Source organism: Mustela nivalis (assembly GCF_964662115.1).
Source record: "Mustela nivalis genome assembly, chromosome: 2".
Classification (NCBI taxonomy): Eukaryota; Metazoa; Chordata; class Mammalia; order Carnivora; family Mustelidae; genus Mustela; species Mustela nivalis.
In genome coordinates this window covers 12,979,472-12,994,106 of record NC_139021.1, presented here as the reverse complement: position 1 = coordinate 12,994,106, position 14,635 = coordinate 12,979,472, and the positions used below count along the sequence as shown (strand labels likewise).

The 14,635-nt window shown below is 52.3% G+C and overlaps 1 long non-coding RNA gene across 9 annotated transcripts in view; it reads left to right on the top strand.

Moving 5' to 3' along the window:
* The window catches only part of LOC309859192, a 223,321-nt gene that overhangs the window by 40,486 nt on the left and 168,200 nt on the right, over positions 1-14,635 (top strand). The gene's annotated exons all lie outside the window — the stretch shown is intronic.

The following is a 14,635-nucleotide window of genomic DNA, read 5'->3' as shown; positions in this document are numbered from 1 at the left end:
CGGGGATCAGAAACTTTTTTGAAGGGCAGTTAGGCAAAGGTGAGCCTCCTTTGTAGGCAAACTGAGGGCCAGATATCTGGTTTACAAAATAGGTAATTGGGGAGTAGCTCTTTGGCTTTGAAAAGGAACCTTTACGTTGTAGAAGATTTTTAATCTGTTTCCCTGATACAGTGCTTGAGGCTTGACTTGGAACCCAGGCCGTGTGTCCCTGTCGGGCACATGTTTGTGCTTCTGTTAGCGATGTTTTATTCCCAGTTCAGGGACCCTAAAAAGATACCTGAGGGGACTGGGCTGGCTTGGTCAGTAGAGCAAGTGACTCTTGATCTCAGGGTTAGACGTTTGTCTAACATTGGGGGTAGAGATGACTTCAAGGTGTACGGATCTCCAAGCGCTGGGACTGGGCTCTTACACACAGCAGCAGTCGTGTGGACCAGCGCAGCGCTGCCTTTGCAGATGTTAAGAATGGTCGCTTTGCCTGGTCCTTGTGGAGCGCATGGCAGTTGTCAGAGCATATGAGGAGTGTCTGCACGTGGAACTGAGCAGTGTAAGTCTGATACGTGAATTTTGTCCTTTAGATTCTTGCGCAGATTCAGGGGTGGGTCAGTCTCTTTGTTGTAAAGAAGGAAAATGCTGCTACAGAGAATTTTCTAAACATTTTATTTTGAAACAGGACTGCAGAAGGAACCAACACAAACCCCACAACTGACGTAGGTGGCTGGGGAATATCTTCTAAATTTTAAATACAAAACTTTTTTTGGGGGGGGGTAGGGTGTTGTGAATAACTTACTGACTTATTTTTTTAAAGATTTTATTTATTTATTAGAGGGAGAGAGTGAGCATGGGGGGAGGGGAGCAGAGGGAGAGATTCCTGTTTGAGTACAGACCCCGATGTGGGGCTCGATCTCAGGGCCCCAAGATCACAACCTGAGCCAAAGCTAAGACTTGGATGTCCAATTGACTGAGCCACCCAGGGGCTCCTGACTTATGTTTATAGTAGCCTCTTCTGTTAAATATTGGTCTAGTAGATACATTTGGGGGTGAGTACCCTTTCCTGGTGGTTTTTCTCTTTTTTGGGACTCATTGTGGTTTTATGGGAAGAGAGAGGGTCGTGTTTTTTGATAATCTAGAGTTCTTAATCCAAACTCCATCCCAAGCTGTGTGACCTAGGTACCTGACTTCCAAGGATGCCCTCGTGGTCCTCATCTGCCTGCTGGAGGTGACAGTGTACAACTTGCGGGTTTCTGACCAGAATGAAGATGGCTGGCCCAGGCACGTGACTGGTGTTCGGTCCATGGGGCTCTACACAGGGGCAGTGGGATTCCCTGGATGTGGGGTTTTCACCTCCAGTGGAAGGATGGAGGCCAGGGAGTGGGGTGAGGGTCTCAGTGCCAAGTGGCAGGAGTCACTTAGTCGTAGTCTTTCGGGGGGTGAATTTGAACCAGGGGTCGGGAGTCTCAGGTGAGACTTGATTTGATAGGTAGACCCTGGTTCTCTATGCAGAGGTGAGATTGGGACGAGGGATCCCGTGAGTCCTTTGTGCTCTGCCCCCTGGTCTTCAGTGGACTGGCTTCATGAGAGGAACCTCTCATCTCTCTGGCCCCTGTCTCTCCTGCAGTGACCACAGTCCCGGCTCCTACTTGGAGGTTGGTGAAGTCACCTGGGTGAAGGCTCTTCCAGATTTCCTGGTGCTCAGAGCTCAGCTGGCCCTTCACAAGGATGACCGGGAGCCAGGCTGCCTGTTGGCTGACTGTGATTTTGGGTAATCCTCACCAGGCTCGGGGGCACGGGGGAAGCTGCCTCGGTTTCTGGCTTTAGACTTCTTAGGGCTGAGTCGCAGTGGTAGGAGTTGCTGTGACTTTGTGTAGAGTCCCCAGGGAAGCAGCCATGGCTGCAGCCGGAAGGGGCAGGTCCCCCGTAACGAGGCTCTGTGGTCTGTTGCAAGGGGGTGTGAGCCCAGCAGGACACTGGGGTGACACTTGCACACTTGCACGGGTCATCAAAATTCTGCTCAGCACGTGTTGCCCTGCTTGGAAGCTTTGGAGCAGGAGGCAGTGATGCAGAATGGTTAGTGCCCGAACCCCAGTGCTTGCCTGCCTTGGTGTAAATCTGGCTGTGTGATCTTCAATATGATATCAACCTTTCTGGCCCCAGCTTTTTTCATCTGTGATGTAACAGTTTCTCCCCCAAATGATTGGGGTTTTAAACAAATGGGGGCGCCTGAGTGGCTCAGTGGGTTAAAGCCTCTGCCTTCGGCTCAGGTCATGATCCTGGGATCGAGCCCCGCATCGGGTCTCTGCTCAGCAGGGAGCCTGCTTCCTCCTCTCCCTCTGCCTGTTTCTCTGCCTACTTGTGATCTCTGTCTGTCAAATAAATAAATAAAATCTTTTAAAAAAATAAAAAATAAACAAATGAACATTGTAAAGTAGACGGTATAGTGTCTGAGGATTAAAGGAGGTAAAGCTCTTGGCACAAATGAAGGGCTCTGTATGTGTGAGCTGATGTTGTCGAACCCTTACTCCTGTTAATAAAGCCTGTCCTGCACCCTTCTCCCTGCCCCATCTCCAGAGTGCCTGCTGCCAGCCCTGCTCACAGTTCTTGCCACATGGAACCTGGCTGCTCCCTCACCTGTGACAGGGCCCCCGGGTCTGGGTTCCTTCTGCTTCCATTGTGTCTAGGGTGGTGTCTTGTGTGGAGAGGAGCTTAGTAGACAGTGACTGAGTGTGACTGGTTGTTAGGGCAGCTGGGATTCTCTCTCATGCTGTCCAGACTTCAGAATAGGAAGAAGTCATAGCATAAAGTTATTGAGCATCTCTGGTGTGCTAGATCTTCTGTCGGCCAGAGCCTCAAAGTGGATGTGGTGGGTGGACCACAGCTCCTCCAGAACCTGGGCTGCAGGTGAGGAAGCAGGACAGAACTCTTGCAGGACCAATAGGACTAGTAACCTAGAGCAGTAGTGAAAGTGTGAGTAGATGAGTCAGTGCCCAGAAGGACACCAGGCAGGGAAAATGACGCACTGCCCTTGAGGATTCTGGAGGGCTTCCTGGAAGAGGTGGCTGGTGAGTGACAGGATTTTTTTTTTTTAAGATTTTTAAAAAGATTTTATTTATTTATTTGACACAGAGAGAGATCACAAGTAGGCAGAAAGGCAGGCAGAGAGAGAGAGGGGGAAGCAAGCTCCTTGCTAAGTAGAGAGCCCGATGTGGTGCTCAGTCCCAAGACCCTGAGATCATGACATGAACTGAAGACAGAGGCTTAACCCACTGAGCTACCCAGGTGCCCGAGTGACAGGATTTTTGAGAGGGAAATGGGGTGGAGTGGTAGGGGTGGTGGAGGTGGAGTTTTGCTGGTAGAGGCTCAGGTTTACCTGAGGGCGCTGGCTGCTGGCAGAAGCCGAGGCTTTCTGGGAGGTGCTCTATGTGACCTCAGATGCTGGGGACGCGGTTGGGACTGAACTGTCTTAAAGTGCATGGGGTGGGGAGGGAAGAAAGGAGGGAGAGATTGCAGGGGAGGGGGGGGGAAGAAGAAGCCAGGGAGGGAGGGGGCCCTGTGCCAGTTAAGCGTCTGAATGCTATAGGTAGTAAGCACGGCACTGATGTCCCCGTCTCTCAAGGCTGTGCTCTGGCCCTACCGTCGTCCATTGTCCTGCTTGCCTGTCGTTTCTCTGCCTGGCTCTTCTCTCTCCAGCCCCAGAAGCCAGTGTGCTGGCCTCCTGGCCTCCTGGCCATTTCCTGCCCCGAGGCTGCCCCCCTCCTCCGTCCTGCTCACCCTGTGCAGGCATGACCTCACCCCACGGCCGGGAAGCTGGGGCTCCTGTTCCCGCCTGTTTACTCTGGCATTTGGACAGGCCGATCACGGGCTGCCCCGGGATGCCAGCCTCGTGAGTCGGCAGCAGTGAGCACAGGCGGTGGGAGGGGGCATTCCTCCAGGCTGACTCCCGTCCCGCGGGGCTGGCATGGGACCCCTGCTTTGGAGGCTGCTCCAGGACGCTGGGCCGGCCCAGCTTTGCACTGGGCTGCTGAGTCATTGCCCCACAGTGTGGCCTCTGAGTCACAGGGGCAGCCCTGTCCTCAACAGGCAGGTCCTTTGTGGGACCCTCCTGGGCTGAATTGGTGTTTGACCCTCTCTGCCTTTGGCCACCGTCAAGGTCTCTTGCCTCCGGATCCCTTTATAGGCCCTGCCCACATCAGCTGTGCCCCCTTTGAGATCCAGAATCCAAGAGCTTGACTCAAGTCAGCAGCTGAGTTACGGGAAAGGGAAAGCAGCGTGGGCAGATGAAGCAAGCTAGGGCGGGAGTGGAGCAGCAAGATGGGGGAGGGGGGCAGATCTCACACCCTGACAGGCCTGTGTCTTGTGTAGATTGTGGGCATCGCGCAAGGACCTTGAAAACCCACCCCGTGACTCTGGAGCAGCTACAATAACAACATCTCTCTGTTGACACTGTGCTGCCTACTGTTAGTTCTGACCCGGAGACATCGGACACCCTCTGTAGACCCGTTTCACAGCTGAAGAGACTGAGGCAGTGTTTAGTAGGAGCCGCTGGCTCAGAGTCACAGATGTACAAAGCGGCGTGTGGAGATTTGAGCCCAGACCTCAGTTCACTTCCAGACTCCCTGACTGACCCTGTTCCTTTCCTTCTGTCTTTCTCTCTCTGCTTCTTTTCTTTGCTTCTTTGCCTCTTGGCTGCTCGGTCTTTCCTAAGGAAGGCAGCTGTCAACCTCGCAGGAAGCCCACTATTAAAAGGAAACAAAAGTGTCATTAGGAGTCCTGCTGTCACTGTGGATTGAATCAGCCTGCTGAGCCCTGAGGGCAGACTGGGAGGGAGACCTCCTCCACAGGACTGAGAAAGCAGTTGGAGACCTTGACTGGGCGAGGGCCCCTGAGGGTTCCTCCTGGGAGCTGGGGGTGGGGATGGGGTATGGTGTGAAGAAATTGGGTAACTCTTATGACCCAAAGGGGAAATCTGTGTTGACGCACTAGGTGCTGGGAAAGTATCTTGGGCCTAAGAGAAGCTTTTGGAAGATTCAGGCTCCAGCTGCACTTTCCTTTAGTGGGTGACTTTGGTGTGTGGTGGGGTCACTTCATTTCTGCTGGTCTCCATTGTCTCCTACAGAGGGGGAGGTAGTTGCCCCAGACAAGTATTTCTAAAGCAAAACCTCTAACCCTCCTGGGGCCCAGACATCTGCCTGGAGCTCAGGGAATTGGGATCTGCATTTGTAGTGAGCTTCTCAGGTAAGGCTGGAGAAAGGAATTCCTTTCTCCAGCCCCTGCCCGACTCTGCAGTAAGGCCTCGGGGTCTTCCTGCCCTCCTTGTGCTGAGCTGGGAGCCTTGGAATTGCAGGGCCTTAGCCCTAAATGTGGCTTAGGGCCACATAGGCTATACAGATAGGGTTTGGGTGGGCCTGGGTTTGAAATCCCAAAGGGTACACTCTATCCACTTCACGTAGAGGGTGGGGTTTCTGGCCTAACTTGGGTTGGGTGCAGTGGTCTCACTGTCATACAGCCACCCTGGCTGGAGCCGAACTAGCTGCCTCTTGTGACGGCCTCCTGATGAGCAGTTCCCAAGGTCTTGCCCTTCCCCAGGACCCCATGGGAGCCACAGGGCAGTTTTCATTTGTAATCTTACTCATCCTATTATTCTTCCTTTAGCAAAGAGGTGTGAAATAGCTCTTATGCCCACCTCTCTATCAAAAGTGGTAGAGGAAAACATACTGTGTGTTTCTGGAAAAATGGGAGTGTACACCTCTCTTCATGGAGGAATTTCTTGTATTTGGTCTCCGCTCCAGACACAGGCCAGAGATAGCGGTTGAGGACAAGGATGGGGAGAGTTTTTGTGGCAGTTTCTGGCTGGCATGTCAGACTGACTTGGAAACACAGCAGGTGCCCTACAGAAGCCATCCATTGGGGATTTCTACCTTACAGGCCTAAGCTAAAGTGCCTTTTTATATTAACCTATTCAATCCTTTTTTTTTTTTTTTAAGATTTTTAAAATTTATTCATGAGAGAGGGAGAGAAAGCATGAATGGGGAAGCGAGGCAGCAGGAGAGGGAGAAGCAGACCTCCCACTGAGCTGGGAGCCCAATGTGGGGCTGGATCTCAGGACCCAGAGATCATGGCCTGAGCCCCAGGCAGACGCCCAATCATCTGAGCCACCCAGGCGCCCCTTAACCTATTTAATTCTTAGCAAAAACCTAATGGGGAGGTGAACTGTCATTATTCCTATCAGCTAGATGAAGAAATTAAGGGCTGAGACAGACAGTTACTATCCAAGGCCATGCAGGTAGTAAGGGGCAAGGCCAGCCAGCAGTTAGGCCTGGCATATGGAGACTTAGGGCTTGTGATCCTAACTGTGCCATGGACAGACTTTCATAGCTGCCAAATAATCCACCTCGCCGCTCTTGCTAAGAAGTGCTTATGCATCCTGCCCCATACTTAACTTCACGCAACCCTCCCACCCCTGTGTTTTCCCGTTCAGTAGACAAGGCAGTGTAGACAAGAGGTGGTGTTGAACCTGGGTCCAGGAATCAGTGCAAAGTCAGGTCTGGACCATAGAGTCATCTGGGGTTGATCCTGGGCAGGGTATCTCTCTAACCTGCTCTCGGCTCAGTTTCCTTATCTGTAAAATGGGTGTGATACCAACTAGGCCAAAGGTTGTTCCATGAGACTCTTCATTTATGAAGGGCCTGGTACATGGGAGCCCCTCAGCAATGATCTGTTTCTTTGTCCCTGCAAGTGGAGATGTTGAGTCACAAGTCCTGAGGGGAGATCCTGTTCTTTTCTCTCCTTAAATGTGTCATCCCGCCTCCCTTCAACCTGCGTGAGCCGGTGTGGCGAGCCCGGGAATGATGCCGCTGTACAAACTGGCTGCTGACAGCCAGCCCCGGGAACGCCTCCTCTCCCGCCGTGCCCAATGACTGGCTCGGGGCTGCCAGCAGTGCCGAGAACTGCAGTGCCCCAGGGACCGTGGGGCACGGTGTGTGCGGATCTGGGTAGTTGACTTATTGCTGGAACCACCGGGCGGCCCTTTGGAAGGAACCGGTTGCTGGGCACCGAGCAGGGGAGCGGGTTTTGATGGTGGAGGTGATGCTGCAGGAAGTAGGGTTCCTCCCAGTAACTCGGGTTCCCAGGGGTGGGCGCTGGGTTGTGGTATGGCTCCGGGAACTGGCTGCTCCCCAGAGGGACCTTCCCAAGGCAGGGAGAGGATTGGGAATCCTTGGTTGGAACACCGAGGGAAAGGATTCCTGGGCGCGAGCACCGTGGGGGAGACTCACTGAGGAGCTTGCCTGCTGACAGGGGGTCTTGCAGAGGAGAGGAGTGGAGAACAAGATGCCAGCTCAGGAGCTCTCGCTCTCCTGTGGCGTGTAGCTCTGCTGTGTGGCTGTTTCTCTCCCTCCTGTTGCATGACCTTACGAACGACGGGGAGCTCCTCGCCGAGTGGACTTAGTGTAGCAACATCAGGATGTGAACTCTGGGTTGTCACTATGGACACAGTCAGCAGCCTTTTTTCTCGTTGGTCTGCCGCTGTCTTGCTGGCGGCGCGCCTCTTCACCTCTTCCCGGTGGTTTCCCTTAGTGATTCCTTCTTCCTGTGTCTGTGCTCCTCTCCTGACTGCCGTGTTTCCGTCCGCCCTTCCATGCTTCTTTTCTTCCAATCATCCTTCTACATCGCCCTCTACCCAGCCACCCTGCCACCCACGTGGTAGCCTTGACTGCCTCCAGTGCACCGGCGCTGCTCCTGGCTCTGCAGATGCCCGCATGAAGAACCCACAAGGTCCCTACTCTGAAGCAGTTTATATTCTGGGGGGAAGCTCAGCGTATAATGAAGTCCTTTCAGGACACACCATATAGGAAGCCCTAACGGAAGTCCTAGCAGGAGCACCCTGGACGGTGGAGGGGAGAGAGGGTTTAGCTGGGTGGCCTTGGGCAGCTTTCACTGGAGAATTGTTTCAGGTGACTCTTGGAGGCCAAGGGCAGCCTTCAGATGCACCATCCCATCAGGCCCCTACCATAGAACAGAGGGGAGCTTAACAGGCAGACAGACTTCACACCCCCTGCCCCCCCACCCCCGCATGCTTATGTGGTAAATGCAAGCAAAACATAAAATTAAGCAGAAAAGGCAGATCGTCTCTACTCCTAGAATCTTTCTTCCTGCTTCCATATGATTTTATGTCTTGACTTGGGTCACTTAACGTTCTACCATGACCCCATGCCATTCAGAGTTGCAACAACTTGTTTTGATCTGCTTTCCCGTATGTGATTGCACACCTGCCCAAGAGAGACCCTGTAAGTCGGGCTCCATTTTACTGGGGTTGGGCTTTCTCTAGGAGGGAGAGGTGAGGACTGTCTGTCAAGGTGCCTCCCCCCAGATGACGGTGCAGAGTGTGAGTGGGCTGTGGGGACATTACTGATCCTCACAGAGCTCCCCGCCCCCCACAAGGTATGGGGTGTTTTATGGAGTCTTGATGTATTCTGTAAGATGTCTTTTGAGGGATAGTTCACTGGTCACCACTCGGAAGGGCTGCGGAGGCTTGTCCTAAGACTTGAACATTCTGATGAATATGACAAACCCTTCAGCGGGAGTGAAGGGTGAGGGCCTCTGATCGGCAGGTGCCCCCAAACAAAAATGATGTTCTTGTTGCTTTTCTTTGACCTCTGGTGTGACTGACCAGTTTTTCCTGTGTATTACCTCTGTGTGTGTTTTGTCAATTGGTCATTTCCTTTGGGGGGTGTTAGCAATTTTTTCTCATTGATTTCTAAGATCTGTTTTGAATAATTTGTGAATTTTGCAGATGGGGGAATGGGGAGCCCCTCTAGACTTTTTGTTAGGCATGCTGGTCCAGGAAGGGGCGCCTCCATTTCCGTGGGGTGCATTTCTTTTACAAATCTGCATCTGATTGTGGCAGCAAAATCATGTTTTGCATGTGAATGCAGGACAAGCTCTTTAATCTGGGCAGTTGCCGATTTTAAAAGTTCCAACTTAAGTGGTGTTTGTCAAAGGAGCTTCTCTCTTCTCTCTTCCTTTCTTTCTTCATAAGCAAATGATAAATCCTGCCAACTTCTAAGGATCAGTGTACATTTCAGCCCTTCAGGACCTCCACCCGGAACCCCCAGATTAGCGGCCGGTGGGGGTTGGGTGGATCTCTCCGTTGCCGTGTTCTCAGCAGTTTTTAGCTTCCTGGCTGTCTCTGTCAACATTTGTTTAATGTCTGTTTCTCTGTGCTTCTACATGGGTGGGAATCCTCTTGAGGGCAGGGACCATGCACCATAGGTGTGACTTTAGTCCCAAAAGCGGTGCTTGGAAATGAAAGCCCAGAGCTGTAAAATGACTTGCCTAAAGCCACCCAGCTTACACGTTGCTTCCGTGCGGCTGATTGGAGCTGGATTCTCCAGGAGGCTTTGCACCTATAGTCGGGGCTTTGCTTTGGTGTCTGGGTGAGCAGAGTAAAGGTTGGCTGGCATGACAGCCTTGTCCTCACTGGCATCGGTCATTCCAGGTTATTCTGGCTCAGTGAGAACAGAGTGAGATCTAGGGGAAAGGTTGGGACTGGTTTCCAGGTGAGTGACAAATGACAGCCAGCTGTGCCCTCCGCTTGGCGGCACCCATGCCCTGCACTGGGCGTGATGTCCCCCAGGCCTGCTGTAGAAAGAGAAAGAAGCTTTCTTGGTCACAAGCCGGGGCATGAAACCATCTGGGAACTCTTGTTGCATCACAACAAGGCAGCAGAAGCCGCAGGTGGGGTGTGGGTTTGCACCAAGGGTTAGGAGAGAGGGAACGTCTCCGTGGTGGTCAGGTAACTTCCATGCAGGTTGGAATGCTTGGTTCCTGGGTGGGCAGGGATAGGGAAGACCTCGGTGGGGAGGGGAGAGAGCCCACTTGCTGGAAGCAGGTGCTGCCCACTCCCTCTTGTGTAACTTTGGACACGCCAGCCGTCTCTGGGGACCCAGCCTCCTGGGGGAAAAGTGCTACTTGCTACAGTCAGGGTTCATGGGCAATCCGGTGACTGGACACCCATTCCGAGTACTCAACAAGTGCCCACGGGTGGTTGGTTTCCTTTCGCTCTCCCTCACTCCATTTTCCCCTCACTCCAATTGACACTGAATTTGGCAGAACATTTCTAATACTGGGAAGTGCTGTGTGAATTCAGTGAGAAGTCAAGTCGGAGGTCCTCCTCCCCAGCGGCGTGCCACAGGAGGGTGGCATAGCTGGCCTGGTGTGGGCAGGAATCTGCTAGGGAGCTAAATGCACAAGCCTGGAATCATTCTGAGATCTTGGGGCTCCGTGTGGGTGGGTGGACAGCATGCCCACGGGAAGCCCCATGGTTCCATCCCACGTGCACTGCTTAGAGCCCAGGGGCCCCCTGGTAGTTCTCTCACCACTGCTTCCCAACCTGTCAGGGGGGCAGGAGGAGGGTCACTGTTCCCCAGGATGAGATGGGTGCATGGTTGGGACCATCCAGGAGCCTCTGGGATCAGATCCAGACAGGCTTTTTCATGGGGTGGAGTGGTAGCTACTTATCTGGGGGCTTTGTGAGTGCTAAGCAGCAGCCTAGGGCCTAGCCCAGACATGGGTGTGGCCGGTGGGATAATATGCCCCCCCAAGTTTGCACCCTAATCCCTGGACCTGTGAATGTTGCATATTACGTGGTCAAGGGGTATTCAGGTTGTAGATGGATTAAGGCTCATTTTGAATTAGGGAGATTATCCCGGATTTTCTGATGGCTCTGATGTCATCTCAAGGGTCCTTAAGAGTGGAAGAGGAAGGCAGAAGAGGTCAGAGAGATGTAAGAAGTAATGCTGTTGACTCTCAAGGTGGAGGAAGGGCCCCTGAGCCAGGGAATAGTCTTAACCAACTCTAGAAGACGGAAAGGCAGGAATTCAGGAATCAGCCCTCCCCCCCCAACGCCAAGTCTCTACAAAGGAATGAAGCTCTGCTGACCCTCAGTGAGACCCCTTTTGGACATTTCTCATCTAGAACTATAAGAGAGTCAATCTGTGTGCCTTGAAGGTGTGAGCTTGTGGTGATTTTGTTCTGCCAACACTAGGAAGCTCATGCAGTGGGTGAAGCATCTGATGGCCGCGCTTGTACCGTGTGGTGTGGCCACTGGAGACCGTCAGAGCAAGTGGCTGTGGCCCTGGCAGGCAACCCTTTATTGGGGGGTGATCATCGTTGACGGAGACCAAGGCCTCCCTGGTGACCTGGCAGGGATGGCTTGGGTAACCAGGTGGTCTGAGATCCATATGAGAAAAGATCCTGTACAAATGCCCAGGGCCCATTACCCCTCCTTCTGGGAAGGGTGGCCTAAAGGTGTGTTAGGTGTTTGGCGATCCCTAGATCCCTACCCCTCCTACCCTGCTGTTTTAAGTTTTAATTGCTGGTCTCTGGACTTTGGTATTTCTTTTCTTGTTCTTTTTCCTCTTCTTCTCCCCCCACTTCTTCTTCTTCCTCTTCTTCTTCTTCTTCATTGTTGTGTTATGTTAGTTACTATACAATACATCCTTAGTTGTTGGTTTTTTTTTTTTTTAAGATTTATTTATTTATTTATTTGAAAGAAATCGCAAGTAGGCAGAGAGGCAGGCAGAGAGAGGAGGAGGAAGCAGGCTCCCTGCTGAGCAGAGAGCCCAATGCGGGGCTCCATCCCAGGACCCTGGGATCATGACCTGAGCTGAAGGCAGAGGCTTTAACCCACTGAGCCACCCAGGCACCCCACATCCTTAGTTTTTGATGTAGTGTTCCATGATTCCTTGTTTTCATATAACACCCAGTGCTCCATGCAATATTACCCTCCTTAATACCCACCACCAGACTTACACATCCCCCCACCCCTGTCCTCTCTAAAACCCTCAATTTGTTTCTCAAATCCACAGTCTCTCATGTTTCATCTCTCCCTTCAGTTCCCCCCCTTCACTTTTCCTTCCCTTCTCCTAATGTCCTCCATGTTATTCCTTATGTTCCACAAGCAAGTGAAACCATAATGGTAATTGACTTTCCCTGCTTGATTTATTTCACTCAGCATAATCTCTTTCAATCCCATCCACGTTGATGCAAAAGTTGGGTATTCATCCTTTCTGATGGCTGAGTAATATTCCATTGTATATATGGACCACATCTTCTTTATCCATTCATCTGTTGAAGGGCATCTCAGCTCTTTCCACAGTTTTGCTTTTGTGGGTATTGCTGCTATGAACATTGGGGTTCATGTGCTCTTTCTTTTCCCTACATCTGTATCTTTGAGGTAAGTACCCAATAGTGCAATTGCTGGGTCATAGGGTGGGTGTATTTTTTTTTTTTTTTAAGATTTTATTTATTTATTTGACAGACAGAGATCACAAGTAGGCAGAGAGGCAGGCAGAGAGGGAGAGAGAGAGAGAGGGAAGCAGGCTTCCTGCGGAGCAGGGAGCCCGATGCGGGGCTCAATCCCAGGACCCTGAGATCATGACCCGAGCCGAAGGCAGCAGCCCAAACCACTGAGCCACCCAGGCGCCCCCAGTGGGTGTATTTTTGACCTTTTGAGGAATCCACACTGTTTTCCAAACTGGCTGCACCAACTTGCATTCCCACCAACAGTGTAAGAGGGTTCCCCTTTCTCCACATCCCCTCCAACACTTGTTTACTGTCCTGTTGATTTTGGTCATTCTAACTTGTGTAAGATGGTGTCTCAGTGTGGTTTTGATTTGAATTTCCCTGATGGCTAGTGACGATGAACATTTTTTCATGTGTCTGATAGCCATTTGTATGTTTTCATTGGAGAAGTGTCTGTTCATGTCTTCTGCCCATTTTTTGACTTGATTATCTGTTTTTTGAATGTTGAGTTTGAGAAGTGAGTTTGGTGTTTCTGTAAGCTGCTTGGAAGCCATGGCTGTGTTCCATCTCAGGGCCCAGCACCTTCTCAGTCTTCCCTTGACACATGTCCAAAGTCTGCTGATAAGGCCCTCTGAAGTTGCCTGTGCAGGTCATGTGCACCCCTGTCCCCCATCCTCTTTTGCACTCCTGCCCCAGGGATAAGATATCAGCCAGGGGGCTGGAGAGAGGTGACCCTGGCCCCAACCTGGGGCCAACTGCTTACCCGCTCAGGGCCTGACCTGGCTGGTCTACTCTTAGAAAGTAGTCATTGACCACATCTACCTGGTGGGAGCTTACTAGGAACCTGGAGATGAACAGGGACATAAAATAGGCACTTGCCTGGAGGAGGAGGGTGACCTAAGAGAGAGGGTGGGTTGGAAGAAGGCTGCAGGGACTGGGCAAACCTGGGCTGATGATGAGGTCATGGAGCCAGGAGCCGATGTTGCTGAGGGGGTAGAGAAGCCTTCTCAGAAATCTCAGCTTGTGTGGGAGGCTCGCTTATCTGATAGTGAATACAGGCATTTAGGGAGGGCACTGGCATTGTTACATCCTATGTAGACAGTCCCCTTTACTGTCACCAGTGAAGAGTCCCAGGCCCCAAGAGTTAAACACCTTGCCTCCTGGTGGGGACCTGTACAGGTGTTCAATGTACACTGTTGGAGGTGCGTGGTGGAGCCTTGAGGTTTAGCTTTTAGAAGTCCGGGCCATTTTAGCAGAAGGCACACTGTGTGTGTAAGGGTGTGTGTGTGGGGGGGGGGGTTGGGTTCACCGTGTTGCGTGACATGCCTCGTTCAGCCCGAGCTGGGACAGCTCCCTTCTTTGTCAGCCAGACCTGCCAAGTCCCTGGGCTGCTCAGCTAAATGACAGGGTGCTCCCAAGTGACTTCTGCACAGGACCTGGCTCTGCTGGCTGCAGAGGCCCTGCTCCGTCCCGTTTTAGGGCTGTTGGGGCCTCCTCGGGCTCCATCACTGGGACTGTGAGGAATGGCTGGGAATTGTGTTTGGCCTCAGTCAGGGTCAAGATGTCAGGGAGGATGCAGGGGGAGGGCCTTACTTGTAGGAGAAGGTGGAGGTTGTGGGGGGACCAAGACTCTGCAGCTTGCCAACCTTTTTATGTGCAAACCACCCCGCTCCTCTCCCAGGAACACCCCCAGGAACCCCCTCCTCCAGTGAGAGGTGAGGAATTTCGTGGGGAGCGGGAGCTCTGATCTTGAGGTGCACATTCCTTTGCGGTAATCTGGGGTTCAGGCTGGAATAACAATGAGGGATGTTGCAAACGCCTGCCTCCTGGTGCTCCTGGAGGATGCTGTGTCCTGGAAGGGCTCTTGGAACCAGCCCTGCTTTTCCTGCATTTCCGGGCGTGTGGCTCTCCTTCCTTGGCTGACAAAGGCAAGCCATTGGGATGGTAATGCCCTTCCGGCTGGCCTTGGCTCCAGGTGAAAAATTAATCTGGACGCCTGCCCAGGAGGCTGTGCAGTCTCATTTTTTATGGAGATGTGCTGGGGGCCTGGGGCCTGGTGGGGTGGAGTGATGAGATGGGATGCCATACAAGTCCCCCCTTCGGGGGCATCTCTTTTAGTGTAAATGTGCCAGGGGCCCTAGGTCACCCGCCCTCTAATAAAATTACCGTGTGCTGCCCCTGGTGAATCTAAATTGCACCTTCCTGGAGGATGGGAAGCCCCCCACCCCAAAACCATTATGAAGGGAGCATATAAGAAAAGGAAACCACTTAGCCATAGGGAAATTATACTGCGCTGCTGTGATCCCTTCTGTCCTCATTCACTAGTCGTTTTTCCTTG